The following is a 19,123-nucleotide window of genomic DNA, read 5'->3' as shown; positions in this document are numbered from 1 at the left end:
TGTAAAATGCAACAATGAATAAGACAGGTAGGTAAAATTCTCACATGTAATACCAAAGTGCTTGAAATTTTTGCCAGAGGGGAACATTTTCACCCTCTTGCTTTCCTTGAGAAACAATTCCCTTTAAATTGGATTGAAAAATGCAAGATGACTCTTTATGTGTGGATTACTGCTACAGGATGACTGCCAAAACAGTCAACTACAGTGAACAAAGTAGGAAATATAATTATTGCTGCAATTTCAGATCACAGAGAAAGAATTGCAGCTGCCTCTAGGAAAAGCAGAACTATAGCATTTAAAGGAAACAAATTTTTAATTTTTCCAGCTACGGAATCCCACAGGAGAGAGCTCATGGGGTTGAGGAGAGCATTCAAAAAAGATGAAGTTGAGTCTGCAATCCAGTATGCACACACAATATCCACACTTTCCTGTGTGACAGAAAACATACAGGGATGGCACACTTGGGTTCTGCGTGCTGATACAATGCCTGTGTCTACAGCTTTTCAGCAGATCCTTATGGACTGCAGTGAGGCTCTTCACAAGTGCGGCAGAAGCTGCTTTGCAGTCAGCCATACGATCAGAGCAAGAATGAAAATTAGAGTCCACCTATGGGCTTCTCTTGCAAAACCTTGTGCTGATCATTCATAATTTTAACTGTGATTGGCATTTTAAGGGGCACATTCCACCTTTTCTTTACAGACAGGCACTTGAAGTATCTGGAGATTATAGAATGTGGATAGCATATTAACATATGGCTGCCCAACATATTGGTATATACAAAACGTTTCTAAATGTGTAGTAGAACTACCTGAAAATTTTCCAGTGGAACGATTTTCTGCTGGAAATTGTTGATTCTATGGTATGAAAAGTCCACTGTGAATGTGTCAGGCCTGTCACAGCTGTGGATGGAAGTGAGGCAGGTTGGTTGGTCTGCAGAGTCTGTGCAGCTCTTCCAGATCCCTCGCCTGACAGCTGAGTAGGTGACAAGCTAAAAATGCAATCTCCCAAACTGGAGTTTTTCAGGTATTTATCTTCTGTAAGTTTTCTCAAATATTTGATTTTTTATACATGTTAGTGTATAAAAATACACTAACTCTGCTCTCTGACTCCAAAGGGAACAGCAGTTCTGTGTTCTTGCCACCTCAAGGTATGCAGCACAATTATCAGCACTCTTCCAGCTACCTGTGCAAAGCACAGCACTGTGAGGCTGCTAAGGCAGGGATGAACTCTGTCTCATTCAGACTCAGCACACCCCTTCAGACAAAAGCCACTTCCAGCATGCCCCTCAAGCTGCTCTGGTGCCTTCCTTCTTAGCAAAAGCTCAAAGCATGCAGGTTCTATCGCTATCAAATCTCTCTTTCAGTCCTTTTAGGCTGCAGCCTTATTGGCTGCACCCCCGCATCACCACCCACTGCACAGATGCTTCCCCTCCTGAAGACATATTTAGGTGCAGAGTATAGGGTGGGATGGGGCAAATGAGAAGAGCTACCTCCCTACAGAAATCATAGAGGATGGAGGAGAGAGGCAAGAAATTTTTATATATGATTCCTCTGGTGCTTCTTTCTCCTCTGGGAGTCCCCTCTGTGGTGTGGGACTCATCTGACACATCTCTGTGTCCACTGCACCCACTTGCTGAGGGCACACGCCCCTTCTTCTGAGATGCAGCGGTGGCCTGTGGGGTTTGAGAAGGGAGTGGGGGCACAGAAGGGAGTTGTGGCAGTGGGGACTTGTAAGAGCAGGGTGATACAGTCTGTAACAGCAATACCGAGGAGAGGAAAGGCTGTGTTTACTAGGAACAGTGAAGGGACATTGAGCCGAAGCTGTCAGAAATCTGTGGAAGGCAGATGGGATGGGGGGCAGGACAGGCTGAGAAGCAAGAGGTTTCCATTCTGAGGACATGCACATGTTATGTGGAGAGAGGGGTGGTGCTCGGTGCTCAGTGCTGACTTCTTGCGTAACATCCTGGTCTGTTGCGTTAAGTGGGAGCTTGTGCAGGTCCAAGATGTCATGTCTGCACAGTTATGAATGCAAATATATCCCCAGGAGGCTCTAGATAAAAAAAAAAAGAAAAAAAAAAGAGCTTTTTGACTTTGATACAGCATGCTGCTGTCCAGGCCCTGGTATATCTAAACCACAGCTATGGAAGAGTCAGAACCTTTCCCCATACAGGTCTGTGTTCTTCTCTCCAAGCCCTGGGGGGTAGCACGGTGGGTAGGAGAGGTGTCTTGCTTGGACTCTGTATGATGATTGTCCAGGATGCTTATAATTTACCTTTTGTAATTGGACTAATCTGCAATTTGTGAGCAAGGTGACCTTTGCAGATCTTCTTGGTCATCCTGCAAAGCAGTGTCAGTCCAAAATGCACTGCTATGGATAATATCCAGGGATTATTGGGGTGCAGAAGTGAAAACTCTGTGAGGAGCATGGCTGATAAAATAACTATTAGAGGGAGTCCATCCTGAAGCTGTGTGGAGGTGGCTAATCCTGCCTCCAGTTGTAATGAGGATGGCTAGTCACTCCCCAGTGGCACTCTTTTTGTTTCTGCATGACCAGAAACCCTTGAAAAACAGAGTGATCACCAGACTGTTCCAAGAAAGGTTTGTCCATCACCAGAAATGTATTCTAAACCAGATTGTGCATGGTCAAATCCCACACATAAGGCTAATTGATTTGCAGTGTGTGCTTTGTTTTAGTAGGCTTTTGCCTACTTAGTAATTTCTGAGCTGCCTGAGCAAGCCTTTGCACAGAGGACACATTCTCCAGGATTCTTTGGCATGACCTAGCTGTAGCCAGCTGTTGTGTTTTAGGGATGCTTCCCTTACTCCTGTGAAGCAACCTGTGAATGGATGCTGGATGAAGGTGGCTCCTTCACTCTGAGTGAATATTGGAAAATACATAGCACCAGGAGTAAAATGAGATAAAAAACATGTTGAGTAGAAGAACAGAGCAGACCAAAACCTTGCCATAGCTGAGTCTCTTTGGAAGTGTGTGTGATGCAAGGGTAACTGACCCTAAGCCTGCAAGCAAAATGAAAAGCATGGGTAGCTGGAAGCATAGGCTTTTCTCAGGGGTTTTTGTCCATGTGAGCTTTCATTTGGAATGGGAGTGCATAAATTCCATGATCCTGGAATTAGTGTAAATTCATCCTGTGGTTTTCGATCAGAGTAAAAAAAGAAGACAAAAAACTCAAGAGGGCTTGTGAAAGTGGAAAGGACAAAGTTCTTCATATTTGGCAATTCTGAGATGTTAAACCAGTCCCTCATGGAAGACTGGATGGTGCTAGGAGGCAACAAAACTCAGTGAGTGTGACCAGAGAGAGAACGTGAGCACAAGATTTTCTATGGTACCCCTTGGAAAAGTATTCTCAATGTCCTGATGGGAGAAATCACTGAGTCCAGTGAAAGCCTGGGTTTGGTAAGGAACCTGATATGCTGCAAAAGAAGAAATCTGCAAAAAGCTATTTGGCCACCTTCCCTTTTCTAAGTCAGCATCCACCAGAAATGACACAGAGACGTGCTAATGTTGCAGCAAACAGCAATAACCAAGACAGGGCCGACATTTGAGAAAAGGCTGTAAGAACTGCAGCACTGTGCTTTCTTTGCAACGGCAGTCCCAATATAGTAATGAAGATGCCCTCATCATCATTAAAACTGGGCATTTCTTTGTAGCTGCAAAGAACAGTTCTGCAATAGGTGATTTTGTTGTTGGCATCAAAGGAAGTGGGATGCTTGAAGTGAACTTGCACAGGAGCATGTTAGTCTGGTGCCAGAAAAAATGACAGCCTTGAAAGTAAAAATAATGGAAGGAAGTGATAAAGCAGGGAAGTTTAGGATGTATGGGAATGGTTGGTCTTTTGAAGAGAAGTGGCGGAATTGAAAGTATGGCTAAAAGCCCACTAACTTAAGAAAGAATGGTACATAAGGGTCAAAACCAGCTAACCTTTTTCTCCAAGGAACCATTTGAGGGTACTTTCCTGGGGTGAGGGAAGCTGCTTAGCTGTAGGGTAGCATGGTAGGAGTCAAGTCAGCCCATGATTCATAACCCTAGAAAATTCCCTTTTGGTTGTAAGTGGAGAGTAAATAAAGATTTTATTCCTCTGGAAATCATCAGGTGATGAAGCGTGTAAAGCTGGACACATACGATCTTAAAGAGTAAATAAATGTTTAAAAATAGATTAGTTCCTGCTACTGTGAGGGGAAGAATTCTGAGACAGTGGGCATGAACATTTAGGCAGTGGAAATTTTGAGCTGCATTTAAACTCCATAAAGCCATTACCAGATCTTTGTGAGGAACCAGTACCAATGAAGTGTAAATTACATACTGTGAAGATTTGTTAATGCAGGTAGATCACAGTGCTGCCAATACTGCCCCAGAGACGAGGAGAAATTACCACAACTTTGTAAGAAATTTCAGTGCCTGGTTTAGTTCCAACAGCCCAGGTCTTGAGAGCACTTCTGTGTGAGATGTCCAGTGAATACAAGATGAGGAACTGAAGATTATGTGAAGGTAATTTAGGGATTTAAAAGGAACTTGAGAGGGGCCAGAGAGGTTTTATCCTGAACTCAGAAGAGCGGTGATATTGAAGAGGCTGTCAAAGCTTTTCACATGCATACCAAAAATGTAAAATGTAGGCCACGTCAAGTGAAAGAGTTAGTGGTACAAGGAAAACTGTCCCCTTGCTGCCTGGAAAAAGCAGTGAAACAACCAACACAAAAATAAAACAATTCAGAATGTACTTGTCCTAAGCTATTATTCTCACTTCCTCGAGTTAACCTTATTAGAAGACACTCCAGCTAAGTAGGTGATCATGCATATGAAATTTGTTTTTCCAGACACCGTACACCTGACTTACTTAGTAACATCTGACTATAGGCCAGCTTAGTAGGCATGAATTTTAAGTAGTTTGCATGGATTTTGACATGTAACTGCTAGTTTTCTTCATCCATGATTTAACAGATGGGTTGAAAACCTCATTAAAATAATAAAGAACACAGTGAAGGGCATGTGGGTTATAGTTTGATCTGTATTAAGCTCTTTTGAATCACAGCATGGCATCTACAGGGTGAGATGCCTCCTGAAGGCTTTTTATTCAACAGAAAAGTGGAGTCAAAAACTGGGGTCAAAGTGACTTGGGATTTGTGGTTAGTTATATGAAGTAAGGCAAACCAAAAATCTCAAAGCATTTGCAGTCTGAGAAGCTTCCTTTTTTCATGAAATGATTTTATTCACACGTGCTGGAGAAGAAGAGCTAGGGGTGGGCTTGGCAACACAGGAAGATACTCCGTTGTAGAAGACTGTCAGGTCAGGTGGACACAGGACGACAATCAGTCTTCACATTCTGCATGGGAATGCAGCAAATCAGTCATTTTGCTCAGCAAGGCTTCAGGTGAGTTACAGCCACAGCAGGTGAGAGATGTGACCCTGGTCACAATGTGACCGATAGACTCAGCACTGCTCTGCACACAGAGAAGAGCTGGTTCACATGACAGCACAGGTTGCCTCAGAGGGTAACTCAATGTACTTCTTGGAGAAGGCAGTGGACAGGTTATAAATATGCAAAATTTGGTATTATGTTGATATTTGTTGATTCCTGTTATCCTGATACTTGCGTGGGAAAGGAAGAGGTGAGGGTCTGTGCCCTTGATGGTCTCTGACCTAAGCCAGTTAAAACCAATCCTTTTCCCATCTGGGGCCTACTTTGCTCCATGCATGTCAGATGACAGCTGCCATTTTTTACAGTATATAAAGCATCTCTGTATCATTGTTTGTGGGTGATTTCCAACCCACTTGAACAAATTTTTCTGGTCTATCCTGATAACAGTATCTTTTTCCATAGCTGTGGCAGAGACCAGGGGGTTGGTAGAGGAGAGGCTAGATTTCTCCCTTGCTTTGCATACAATCCCTTCCTTAGGACCCATGATGGAGGTCAGTAAGAACAAGTTTTAGCATTTTGCTGCCTGTCAGTTTGATCCTGAGTCTCCCTTGCTTCTCTGGTGGTGTCCCTCTGAAATTTAGACTGTTTTCCTGTCCCATTCCTAGTCTAAGCACTACAACTAAAACTCCTCATAATTACCAAGCCTGTTAAGGACTGACTTATCAAGGTGCTAGGTGGACCTGTGGTCTTCCAGCCAGTGGAGATGGCTTCTAACACTCATAGGCTGTGTGTCTTTGAGATGCTCAAATACCAGCAGCATGCGCGCTGTGGTGTGCGCTTCCTCTGGCACTCAGAGGATGCAGGGAGGAAATAACACGTGTCTTGCATACATCCATTGTTTGATTCATCCCTCCATTTTATGGAGCCCTTGCCATGAGTATTTTTTAGTACGAACCATGGGATGGGAAGCAAAAAGAAACCCCAAACCAGAGGAGAAGATTAAGGGGAGCCTGTTCTACATTCTAACAGTTGATTACATCCTTAGTTTTGGAAGCTGGTGTTCCTGGCAGACAAAGGAAGATAAAAGAGCCCATTGCATGAGATTACTGTGTTTTCACCTTAATATATTACCAGGTGAAATTTTGCTGGAGCAATTCAACTCGAATTTTAACTGTAGCTTTTTCTACTTTTATGCATGGAAGAGGGGGAAGGAAGCATGCTTTTAGTATTTATCTTCAAAGGATATTTTACACATTATTATTCAGCAGGAGGCCAAACAGGAGGCCCTGCTTTTCTTGTGTACCGCACCCTTTAATCACCAGGGGCACACCATGCGGTCTGGGGGCTTGTATAAAGTGTGGAGGTGGGCGCTGGGGAGGAGCAGTGAGATGCTTCAGCCGCAGAGGGGCCTGAAGGCACAGATTCGCAGAGTGCTGTTTCCATGGCAGTGCTATGGAAACAGGTTCTGCTGCTCACTGCTGCTCAGGGTGGAATTTCAATGCTTCACACAGCCCCGGTACCCAGGAAACAGCAAACCCACAAACAAAACCCCACCAAACCTGTAGATGCCTCACTAGAGCGCGGTTTCTCATTCAGTCTGTACACCATACCCGCTGCCCTGGGGGAGGAAAGGACGAGCAAGCACAAATCAGCTAAAATTAGAGCTTGTTACACACTTGTGCCCCCCACCTCCATCTGGGCCCCTCAGAATAGTTTCGGAGGTTCATATAAATTTGACCAAACCTATAATCTTTGATCTGCTGTTTTATGTAGGCTGCTGAATGCAGTTTGGAAGCCTCAGGCAGCGCTACAGTCTGGAGGCAGAATGGCTGGAAAGCAGCCCAGAAAAGGACCTGGGGGTGTTGGTCAACAGCAGGTTGAACATGAGCCAGCATGTGCTCAGGTGGCCAAGAAGGCCAATGGCATCCTTGGCTTGTATCAGGCTTAGAGTGGCCAGCAGGACAAGGGCAGTGATTGTTCCCCTGTACTCAGCCATGGTGAGGCTGCACCTTGAGTGCTGTGTCCAGTTCTGGGCCCCTCAGTTCAGGAATTACTTTTGACAGAGAAGGGCGGCAAAGCTGGTCAAGGGGGAGAGGGCAATCCTATGCAGCACAGCTGAGGGAATTGGAGTTGTTTGCCTGGAGAAAAAGAGGCTCAGAGAGGACCTTACCACTCTCTACAGCTGCCTGAAAGGAGGCTGTAGCCAGCTGGGGGTTGGCCTCTTCTTCCAAGCATCCAGTCACACGATGAGGGGACATAGTCTCAAGTTGTGCTGGGGAAGTTTAGGTTGGATATTAGGAGGAATTTCTAAACAGAAGGGGTCATTGGGCATTGGAATAGTCTGCCCAGGGAGGTGGTGGAGTCACTGTTCCTGGAGGTGTTTAAGGAAAGACTGGATGCTGCACTCAGTGGTTGATGAGGTGGTGTTTCATAGATTGAACTTTATGATCTCAGAGGTCTTTTCCAACCTAACTGATTTGATGATTCTGAGTGCATTGCAAAGAGTGGGGAAGCAGAGGGCTAAGGAAGACCCAAACCAAGAAAAGCTCTCTTCTGCTCTTGGCTTATCTTCATGACCTTCTCTGAATCACTTTTGTTCCCCATGCCTCAGTTTCCCTATCTGTAGAACAGAGAAGATAATGACAGCTTCCCATAGGCTGGGCAAGATTGACTTCACTGGTCAGTGCAAGCAGGTCCTTGCAGGATTTGGGCTACTGTGAAAGTTGTTTAGCTAATGCTTGGAAAGTAGTTTTAGGCCCTCTGGTGAGAGTGGTTAGATAACAGCCAAGTTATGGCACCCTTAGGAACAACAGCCTGTAAAAAAAAAATTACATAAAGCCTATGCAGGCCTCACCCTCTTGTTCCCTCTGATCTGTGTTTCTCCTGCAGGATGCAGCACTGGCTCTGTGATTCAGTACATGGAGGCTGAAATACACCAGTTTTAATTGTAATACTGGGATCGTTAGGTCTGCCTACCTAAACAACCCTTGCATAGCATCCCTTGCATACCAGAAACATCCCTTGCACAGTAATGAAAAGGAAGATAGCATAAAGATCTTTGGCTTTACAGCTTTTCAGTGCTGGCTGATTTTGACCAGTGTAGCTTGAAACTCAGCAATCAGTTTAGCCTATTTAAAATTTGTCAGTAATTTGCCTGGAATACTGCTGAGTATATCCCTGTGCCAGTAGCAATGTCCAAAAACCTTTTGGTTGGTGGAGGCAGAGTCAGAACAAGCCACAAGAGGCAACCTTCTAGCCTTTCTCATCCCTCTTTTGTACCAGCAATGCCAGTTTTGGACCCTGGAGCTCCAGCATGTCACCTCCTAGGAGCCTGTATTAAAATTAAATTCCCCGGGAGCTGCAAGAGCACCCATGGGTCCCCCCACTGGTCTCTCAGAGCTCTTCCTTCTGCCATCCCAGCCAGTGCAGCATGCTGCTGTAAGTCAGCAAGGGCAGCCCATCTGTACAGAGAGGTACTGGCTTCTGAGCACGTGTCCCATGGAGTGGAAAAGCACAAAGCTGCCTGTGACAGCAGGGTCATGCAGAGTCACCGCTGTGTGTTTGGTGATGCTGCATGGAGGTGGAGAGGAAGCAGAGAGGGAAGTGTGGGTGTTGAAGGTCCCACCTGCAGGTCCACTGCTCCACTGGCTGCCTTGGGGGATGCTCCCCATCCTTCTGTGTTTCCTTAGCATGCTGAGGGAGCCAGGCAGGGGGACACAGCACCTCACAACCTTTGAGGGCTCTCAGGATGATGGTAATAACAAGAGATAACTTGCTGCAAGAGCTGTCAGCCTTATAAATACCAAGCCTATGACAGTAATAACAGGATGGTCCTTAGTCATATGTTGGGGAGAGGATCTTGGAGAATCCTTGGGGGCCGTGATTGTGTTGTCAGAGCAGCATCTCCTCACTTGCCAGGGATGCAGGCAAAGCTGTGGGCATCTCTTATCCAGAGAGCAGCCTTCCTTTTGGAATCAGCTGCCCCTCTCCCCCTGCAGAGGAATTGCCTTCTGCTTAATAAATGTCTGCTTGTAATATTCTGAAACAAGGAGGCTAATCAAAGGCCCCATTCTGTGGAACAGGGATGCTAAGTGACAAGATTAATTTCAGTAATCAAGCAGCTTAATTTGGACATTTTTTTCCCTTCTTCTCTGTTGCTGATGGAAATTGAGGCAAATCTCGTTCTGGAGAGACACTCTTTCCCTGCCTGATACCAACAACTTCCAGTACTGAAAATGCTTGTGTAGGGATGGGAGGATGGAGAAGAAAGAAGAGTAGGAAAGGGTCACATAGGACAGTGTCAGTGAATGTGTGTGGACTGCTATGAGTGATGTTTCTTGAGCATCTTTCCTCTGGAAAGCTCCCAAAGTGTTTTATAGACTGCATCGCAAAGGCTCCAGTCAGCAATGAAATGCAGTCATCTTGGCTGGATTGCAGCAAGTCTTTGAAAGGACATGGAAATTCAGCTGGGTAGGAGAAGGCAGGCAGGAGGCTGTGATACCACCAAAGGGAAATCATGAGACGTGAAACTGTGTGATGGTGTGGAACTTATTTGAAACACACCTGTGGCTCAAAGGTCTCACCTCTGCAATGAAGAATGAATTAGACTTCATCCTTCAGTGATACAGAGCACTGAGGGCCCCTTTCCTCTGTTCAGGGCTGCTGCCACCAGCTCAGCCTCTTACAGTGCTGTGCATGGTTCTCACTCATCTGCCTGGCCACTGCTGCTGCCATCCCACCTGCCCCACGTCCACCTGTGGAACCTCACCAGACATGATGTCGCTGAGCTCTGGTACCACTGCAAGCTGAGGACGTGTGCCAGTAATCACCTGGGGGCCTTAGCCCATTTTGCCCATTCCCTGATCACAGGAGATAGTGGAGTCAGCTGGTGAGATGGTTGGGGAATAAATCCCAGAAAATGTGATTTATGGTGAGGCAGGAAGAGCTGAGTCCCTGCTCTGGTGTCATGAGGAAGCACTCCTCCTTTAGTTGCAATTTTGGCAGGGGAACACATTTCCAAGTGCCGTAGCAGAACTCAGGACTGGGTAAAGCCCTTTGGAGTAGGTAAAAGAGGTGTTTTTCTTGGGGGTAGTTTTATGCTGGCCTAAGGCTGAGGTGTGTGCGTGGGCAGGCAGGAGAAGTCTAATAATAGCTATTTACTCATTCAAACGCCTGTGATCTGAGGAAGCCTGGACGGGCACCCAGTGGCGTGTGACAGAGCCCTCCAGAGCCAGCCGAGTGGGTTTAAGGGAATGACGTCCTTGCCCGAGGCAGTGAGGTTCGGGTCTGGCAGCTTTCCATGCCGGTCTCTCCGATCCCCCTGCCGCTGTCAGCGCTCCCCTCCGCCGCCGCCACCTCTCCCGCGTGTCCCCGCGGGGGACATTCTAACGTGGCTGCACCCCCTGCCATTTCTGGCAATCAATTTTTTAGGGACAATCCGTGATGTTTTCCTGACCCACCCCCTCCTTTCCCTCTTCTCCTTCCACTCCCTCCCTCCCTCCCTCCCTCCCTCCCTCCCGCTGACTTGTTATTATGTACTGCAGCTGCCCGGAGGATTTTAAATAGACCCATAATCGCACAGCAGCTCCTCTTGGAAGTTTAAATATAACCTCCTTGTTAATCTCGCGTGTGGCAGCAGCACAGCACCTGGGGAAGGGAGGGATGGACGAGCACTAACCCGTGGCTTTGCATCAGAACTGGGAGGGCTTAGTGAAGTTATCAGGAAATGGCCTTGTTCATTTTAACCAGAATAGTTCTGAGGATGGTGCGAGGTGCCAAACCGATAATTTTTTGCAGCACAAAATTATTTTCTTAGTTACCATCCCAGGCACATCACAAGAGAAGGCTGCCCTGCAGCTGCCCTCCCACTTGCCCTGGCTTGGGCCAGTGTCTCACCCCTGCTCCAGGAAAGTCCCCCAGGAGGCAGCGGGAAGCTCAGGCTCCCTGAACCCTTTGCCTTCCTGCCATAGCGTTTGCTGTTCCGTGCGTGGTGCTGAACGAGGTGTTTCAGCGAGAGACCCTGCAGCTCGCTTCCCAAATTATTTCGTGGTAACACACTGATTTCAATATCATTTCTAGTTGATGGATTAACTAATTTACCCCTCAGACTGGAGCAGTGTTTGCTGGGCATCATAGTTCGGGGACGCTACAGAAGAGATCACAATTAATAATGGATTTTCCCAAAGGACCTGTTCTAAAAGAGCAAATCTAGTGCTCAATAGTCCATTAAATGTAGTGAGACACTTTCAAACAGGAGCTGTTGCCTGTTGCTTTAAGCTGACAGGATCCCTGCTCTCCCTGCATCTCAAATGTAGCCATCTTCTCACAGGGACAAGGGATGTGTGTGAGGGATCATGTCCTAATAAGTTCTTCTGCTGTTGCTGGAAGGAGGATCTAGCTGGCTGTTCGGGCATGTGGGTTGTATTTCCTCGAGTGAGCTGGTGCACACTGGGAACTTTGACACACACTGACACCAGAAAGGTTGTTTCTTTGTTTTCCTCCTCTGTAAAATATAGAAATATACCCAACCAAATCAAACAACAACCCCCCTAAACCCGCAGAAAAACCCCAAAACCAAAACCAAAAAACCCAAAAACACGCAAAAAAATAAAACTCAAAAAAACCCAAACAAAGAAAATTAAACAAAAATCTGTCTTTTAATTGATTTTGAGCAGTACCTAGAAAATAAAGTATTATTACTGATGCTAAATTATCCATCAATTCTAGTAATCCAGCCATAGTAATTGCTGAGCTGGGGAACTAATTCACAACACGTAATTTATTCAGTGAACTTAGCTGCTTTTTCTGTTCATGGAATATCAATTGTGCAGATCATAATTTCCTCAAATTTATTTGAATTTACTTAGTGAACTTCTTGGAAAATATTTACTCTATGGATTGATACAGGCTGCTTTACTTAATTATGGTTGGTCAGAGAGATCTATTTGGTATTGTTTCTATTCCCTTGTTGAATGAGCACACAAGCACTCCTGTCTTGAATACTTGCATATGAACGTGGTAGATGTACACTTCTGCAAGTTTTTGCAAATTTCCATACATGAATATGCAGATAAAACTCCTATATGAGAGCACTGACAGCAAACAAACACAGACAAGCTAGGCTTAAGTAATTTTGCATTAAAAAAGTGAATTAATATTTTTAAAGGGCCTAAATTACCAGGACAAAAGTTGCATTTTTCTGCAAAGTAACCTAGTCCTTGGTAAACACCATCTTGAATGGTAATAATGGAGTGTTGAATCATAACCTAATAATTTTCGTATTTGCATCTCTCTGCTGATCAGTGCAATGATTTCCTGTAGTAAAAGGAAAGATTGGACATTTATTGTATGAAGACTGTTTCCTTTTTAGCTGGCTGTATTCATGTGACCCTTGCTGTAAATGTGCTTGTGTCCTTCAATGGGGAGTGTTTGTCTGAATGGCAGACCTGATTGTTTCCCTTCCATTAATTACCTGTTTCCAACCTGTCTGCCCAGCTCCCTCTTTCTATCAGAAAGATGTAGCGTGGCTAAACCGAAACTTTCTAAATGACGGAATTGCGAAAGTTTCCAAGTGTTTGGCTCTGGTTTGTGGCCTAGAAGTGTGAGAGATCCTGTCCATAATGACATTTATACACACGTGGGAGTGAGTAGTGTAGCGTGATCAACACAGAGTGTAACAGGGAACAAAGATGAACTACTGGACATTCTTGAGGACCACAATGTAGAAGAAGGCTGAAATGCACCAGTGTGAAGTCTGGCACCATGAAGATAGACATGTCACTGCAGGGCCTGTTGTGGAGCTTTGCTTTGGGTAGGACCCACACTAGATCTTAAGGGCTTGAGCAGCAGAAATTGTTTGGAGAGTGAAACACTAACATAGTTCTATTTCTTCTAACTGGTCTGGATGACTTTGCACAGTCTGCTAGTCTGTATGGAAAGATTCTTTGTTACTCCTACTAATCGATCCTAGAAACAATAGGATTATCAGTTATAAGCAAATGAAAAAGAGAAAAAGTGGGAGTATTATTTACTGATGTGATAACTGAGTCTTCAATATGAGACATCAGCATAAAAGGCAATTATATTCCTAGGTGCCAGGCAGGATATTCCCTGCCAAGGCAGGGAAGTGTCAGTATCATTGTAAAAGTCTCTACTGTAATTTCCTCTGTGTATAATTCTGTGTATAATTCCAGTTATTCCAATTAAAGCAAAGTGGAGCCAGAAAAGTATCTGATTGGTAGAAAGAGGGAAGAACACATTTTACAGAGGAGAGTAAGGCAGTATAACTTGCCTAACCTGGCAAAATGCAGTCTGAGAAAACAGAAAAGGCTGCCCTCCACTGAAACAAGAGTGAGGTGAAAACACCCTGGCATCAATAGTGCTCTTCAAGGTAAAGAGCTACTGGTGAAGGTATTGACTGGCTAGGAAAGGGCTTTAGTAGAAAGTCATCAGCACAGCAACTTTCAAATCACATGGGAAAGTGAGAAACCTAACTTCCCTCCAGTGAGAGCATTATTAGTTCTTGAAAGGAGTAATGTGGAAAGACTCCCTGGGAAACCAGGGCTTCTCCCTTCCAGACTGCTGTTTCTTAATGATATCAAACCCCATGTAGGCACTCTGCTCTTTGGATTTAGAAGGACCTTAATTCAGTTTAGTTCAATTTTCGTCTAAGGGTTGCTTTAATTTGGAAGAACTGTGTCCATTCAAGGCTAATGTGATTTTATGAATTCATGCTAAACTCACAATTTAAGTTAATTTGGATTAATTTTCCCAACTGCTTCTCATCAGACAAGATGAGAATGTAGTAGAAATGGAAGAGAAATCTTGAGCAGTCCTGCTTGTGATTCAGTTCTAAACTGGAAAGTAGATTTTCTGACTGCAGAAGGCCTGATGAAACATCTGGCCATGTCATGCATCTCCCTGGAGAGGTGCTGAGGAGGCTGCAAGCTCCCAGGCCCAGTGTCCCAGCTGCTCTCTGGTGTTTTCCCTTCCTGCTGTGGGGGCAAGCAGAGCAGCCTGGTGATATCCTTGTTTGGAAGGAGTGTTAGTGCTGTCCCATGGGAAGGTGGGCTCTGTGGGGCTACCTGCTCTCAAAGGTGGAGTTGGGTGGGCTTTGTGGGTAGCATTTGGCATAGATGAGGGGAGTGTGGGCTGTCTGGCTGTGTGCTACCTACACGTAGGAAAAAAAACCCCTTGTTTTAATTCCCTGAACCGCATTCCATTGCTTTTGCTTGCCGGCTTCGAGGAAAGAAAACGCATTTCCCTGTAAAGCTGTTCTAAGGGGTTTACAGCTCAGCTGCGATGGGAGGTGTTATTTCTGTCGCTGCTATTAGCTGGCACATCTTTATTTGCCTCTTTCTGGCTGGCACGTCGTGGGTGGGAAATGTGTGAGCCCTCATGTGTCGGGCTTTGGGAGGCGCACGGAGGGTCGCTGCCGGTGCCCCGGCCGCGGAGGGCAGCGGCAGCGCCGAGCGGTGTCGGGCACGGGAAGGGACCGTGCTGCCTGGCTCTGCGCGTTGCCATGGAAACAAGGCTGCATCCTTCATCGGGATGCGTGTGGACCTGATCCCACCGTCTGCTGGCCTTTTGGCCTCACCTCCTGCTGCCCCAGTGTGGTTGTGACTGTCCTGTGCCAAGTGGGTGGGAGGGGAGCTGGCGTGGAGGGACCCTGTGGGGCTGAGGGTGCAGGAGAAGGGTCCAAGGAGAGAGGTTAAAGTGGTTCCCTGGTTCCTGGGAGTGGAAAACACCTCTGCTGAGGTGCTGGGGGCAAAGGGAGCCTGAAGAGCGGGCAGCAGGGGTAAGTCTGCCATGGCATCTGTGGTGGGAAGCACTGTGAGATGTTGGGGTGCCTAGACACTGCAGGAAGGGAGTGACTCTTGAGAAGGTCATTGCTACATGGCATCATGTATGGACCTTTAGATAGCACCCAACAGCCTACCTTGAGGAATGGTACAATTGTATCATAACAAATTTAGCTCAGGGACTATACTGAAACCACTCTGCAACTTCAAGGACCCAGGGTAGTAAATCTGCAAGGTGTTGCTGTGCCTTATGGTCTTTCTGGGTTGTTCAGGTTAGCTCTGGCATTTCTGAGGTAGGGATGTGGCATTGTACCATATAAACATGGTTTTGAGAGTTCTGAAAATGTGAAGAGGCTGTTGCTGGGGAATTAAAGCAATTTCATAGTGCACTTAGAACAAGCTTATGCAAAAATGGGTGAGCAAAGAGATCTCACTTAATGTATTCCCTGTGCACTGTGAGCAGTGAGAAGAAAAATTTGCTAAATGAAAATCTTTTCAGTTGTAATACCTAGCTCAATCAATACCTAGAAGAGGGCATTTCAGGGAAACCCAGAAGCTGTAGCAAAAGCTCTTGACACCTCAAGAGGCAATAATCTGCTTTTTGAGTCCATAAAGACTGCAAGATAACTGATAAACTCTGAGGAGGTGGTTTGCTGGAAGCTGTAGGATGGAAAATGTTGCCCACTTGCAGTCCTGAAAAATCTCCTGCCAAGATTCACCATCAATGGTGATATGTCCATATCCCAGCAAGAAGGATTATGATCAGCCTGCTTAAAGTTCTCCTGACACTTCTGTCTGAAATGCTGTTCATGTTAAGTTTAGACTGTAAACTTGCACAGCGTTACTGTACCCTGTTGAAATGCTGCTGTCAGAGTTCCCAGAGAACTGAGGAGTTTTTTTGTCCAAGTCCAAGATACACAACTGACCTTATGCAAGGGAGCAAACTGTCCTGAGAAGGACTGAGTCCAAGACTGGGAGGGTTTGTATGATTAATCTCTGTTGAAACAGACATGCTGGTGCTTATGGAGTGAGATGAAAATCTTCTGGGGACCCAACAATTGATACATAGCAATGAAATACACAAATTACCAATGGGCTGTGCAAACCACCCCCACCCCCCCGCATCACACACACCAAAGATAGCTGAAGGGAAATGCATGACCCTTGATTTAGCATCCTCAGCACTTTATATAGGAATGGAATATGGACATTGTAAAGCATAAAAATATGTAGAAACACAGGGAGCCTGACCATATATTCACTTCCATTTAGAGAGTATGATAACACTATGAAGTTAGTGGGATTAGCCTGAGGAACAAAAGCACAGAGATCTACTGTCAGCCCTTAGAAACTGCTGGGTGACATAACAAGAGCAGTTGGACACCAAATGAGCTGTAGAACGCTGGGTTGATGTTTTCCATGCAGTGTGCTTCATTCACTGAGCTTGCCCAGTCTGCAGGGCTGCATGCCTTGAAGAGCACCAACACCAAGATAATAAATGTACATCGTTCTTCAACTCTGCTCCTTCTACTCTTAGCACACAGAAGAGGAGAATGTCCTCTGAGATAAAGGGTGCACAGCTACTGCTGCAGGCTCATACGCAGTGCAGACAAATGCCTAGTGTAGGAATGTGCACATCCTGAAGGCACTGAGATAATGAAAAGGTTGAGCTCCTTGCACTAGCCACCACTCTTGAAGGAAAATTGTTTCATCTCAGTGCTTCTCAGGAGGAGATATTCAGAAGTTTTATATAAAAAATAGAAAAAACACTTCCTCCTACTAGTGAAAAAATTTATCTTGAAGCTAGATGATCAGAGTGATGTCTTTGTATCAGCTTTCAGAATTGCTTAGATGCACCCTGAAATAAATGTTCCTGTGGCTAAACCCTTCCCACAAATATTCCCTCTTATGACCTACCTACAGAAAAGACAATTTTGATTTTTTTCATTTTTGGTTTTGCTTGTTTTTTTTTTTTTTTTTTTTTTTTTTTTAAACTCAGATCTTCTTGGTGTATATTATTTACATGACTACTTGCCTCCATGGAAGGTGAGTCCTGAAGGACTGTATTTTGTCAGAAGGAACAAAGTCTGTTAAAACTGTATCTTGAGTGTTTTCACCCATGATTTGAAGGCATCTGTCTTCCTCTGGGCTGTGGCCATGGCTGTGTAGTGAAGCAGCCTGTGTCAACCCTGGCTTCTCCGTGAGAACACAAACCAGAGGCTTAATTAGCTCTGAATTCATGTGTGGTGATGCAGACACTGCTCGTCAGTAAGTCTGGGCTGCACCATCACCTGATTTCGTAGAGATCATTGTCAGATGCTAATCCAGGTGCTGCCAGGCTGGATTGGAGTGTAGCTGGCATACTGGAGATGAGAGAATTTGCCTGTTTTGTGACATCCTGCAATAATTGCCTTTGTACACATGGACATGTGTATGTCTATATAAACACACACCTGCATGCAGTGAGAAATCAGGAGTGCAGGAAGACAGAGGATGACTTGGAATGATAAAAAGTGGAAGAAAAGAAAAAACACCACAGCCTATGGTTCTTCCCTTGCAGCCAGTGCAGTGCTGGACACGACTTTTTGTTTTCTCCCCTCACACGGTCATTTGTTTATCTTTTGTCACAGGCCCTGTCCAGGCAGGACTTCAGTGTTCAGACTGAAAATCTCGTTTCTCCCCTGCTTGCTGTAGCCCCTGCTGATGCTTCCATGTACTTCCCACTCCCCCATTGTGCCAGAGCATGTGGCTAAGAAAGAGGACAGCCAAGGAGATGAAGGAAAACAACATGCACCAGCTTTGCCTTTGAGTCAGTCAAAGAGCTATTTCTGTACCTAACACATCTCACTCTGGCTTTTATTCTCTTAGATGCTTTTGTTACTCTTATTATTAATGACCAGCAGAGGCAAATTCTTATGCTGCTCTATCATTCCCTTCCTCTGCTGTGTTGATCCTCGACAGAAATCTCAGTGTCTCATGTGTGTGTGTGATCTTGAAAAAAGATATGGCAGCTCAGTCTCGGCCTCGGGTTTTGTTTAAAAAAGTACAAAGCCTAATATAGATAGAAAAATTTGAATTCAAGTACAAAAAGTATCTTATTTATTATGCTGCTGCTTTTAAGTTTTGTCAAGGGCATATTGAATATATAGATATATATTAATGTGCAGGTAAGTATAGAAAGAACCTGAATTCAATTATGTGTGCTTCGGCACAAAGTTAAGCTGACTGGAAATGGACTTCTTGACTTTCATTGTCCAAGCAGAAAAATGTACAAAACTGAAACTTGGAAAGTCAGATGGACCAATTCCCACTTTCAGATCCTCTTCATCGAATCCTGAGGAGTGTAAGTGTTCATGTGCTTAGATCATGGAAGTGGATATAATGGTCCTTACAGCACCAATCACTGTTGCAACTGTGGATATTAAGTACTCCAGGAACGGTGGGGATGATTTCAGGCTCTAGCTCTACAAGTCTCATGTGGTCTCCAGTCTTTTACTAAGAACAATTTCCAATTCCTCGGAGTTCAGAAATGGCTGTTCCATGGATAGGGAGTTTGCCACAATTTGTGCCTCAGTCTCATAACAACAAGAACCATGAAAAACAGCTATTAATCATCAGGGCAAAGAAAAGGAATTGAAGAGCTATGATCCCAAACAAAAATAATAGAAAAAAAAATGCAGCAGCTGTGGATTTGGCAGAAGATGCTGCATATGTTTGGATGGGCATCTGTGCATGCAGGAGACTTCATGTATTTGTGAGTGGTTTTGTCTGTAAAGCTGTAGAAAACCTCCTACTGAGTTTTTGAGACTTAATAGACGGGAGCTCAAGAAGATTTGAGAAGGGAGCTTCTTTCCTATCTAATATCTGTGTAAATAACTCCATTGGTCTCAGAGTTTCCATTGGGGATGAGGAGAATCAATAATCATTTAAAACTTTGTGAATCAATTAG

The 19,123-nt window shown here is 45.0% G+C and overlaps 1 protein-coding gene and 1 long non-coding RNA gene across 6 annotated transcripts in view; one reads left to right on the top strand and one right to left on the bottom strand.

The window, feature by feature from the left end:
- The window catches only part of GRIN2B (glutamate ionotropic receptor NMDA type subunit 2B), a 235,246-nt gene that overhangs the window by 68,966 nt on the left and 147,157 nt on the right, over positions 1-19,123 (top strand). The window lies entirely within an intron of this gene.
- On the bottom strand, positions 5,234-7,793 carry LOC135300499 (uncharacterized). The gene is made up of 3 exons (XR_010362335.1): positions 7,545-7,793; positions 6,934-6,992; positions 5,234-5,338 (listed from the first exon to the last, which is right to left on the bottom strand). It is a non-coding gene; the product is annotated as an uncharacterized LOC135300499 (long non-coding RNA).

The sequence above is a fragment of the Passer domesticus genome, chromosome 5 (assembly GCF_036417665.1).
Source record: "Passer domesticus isolate bPasDom1 chromosome 5, bPasDom1.hap1, whole genome shotgun sequence".
NCBI lineage: Eukaryota > Metazoa > Chordata > Aves > Passeriformes > Passeridae > Passer > Passer domesticus.
The sequence above is the reverse complement of the archived record's forward strand: the minus strand, read 5'-3'. Positions and strand labels throughout refer to the sequence as shown.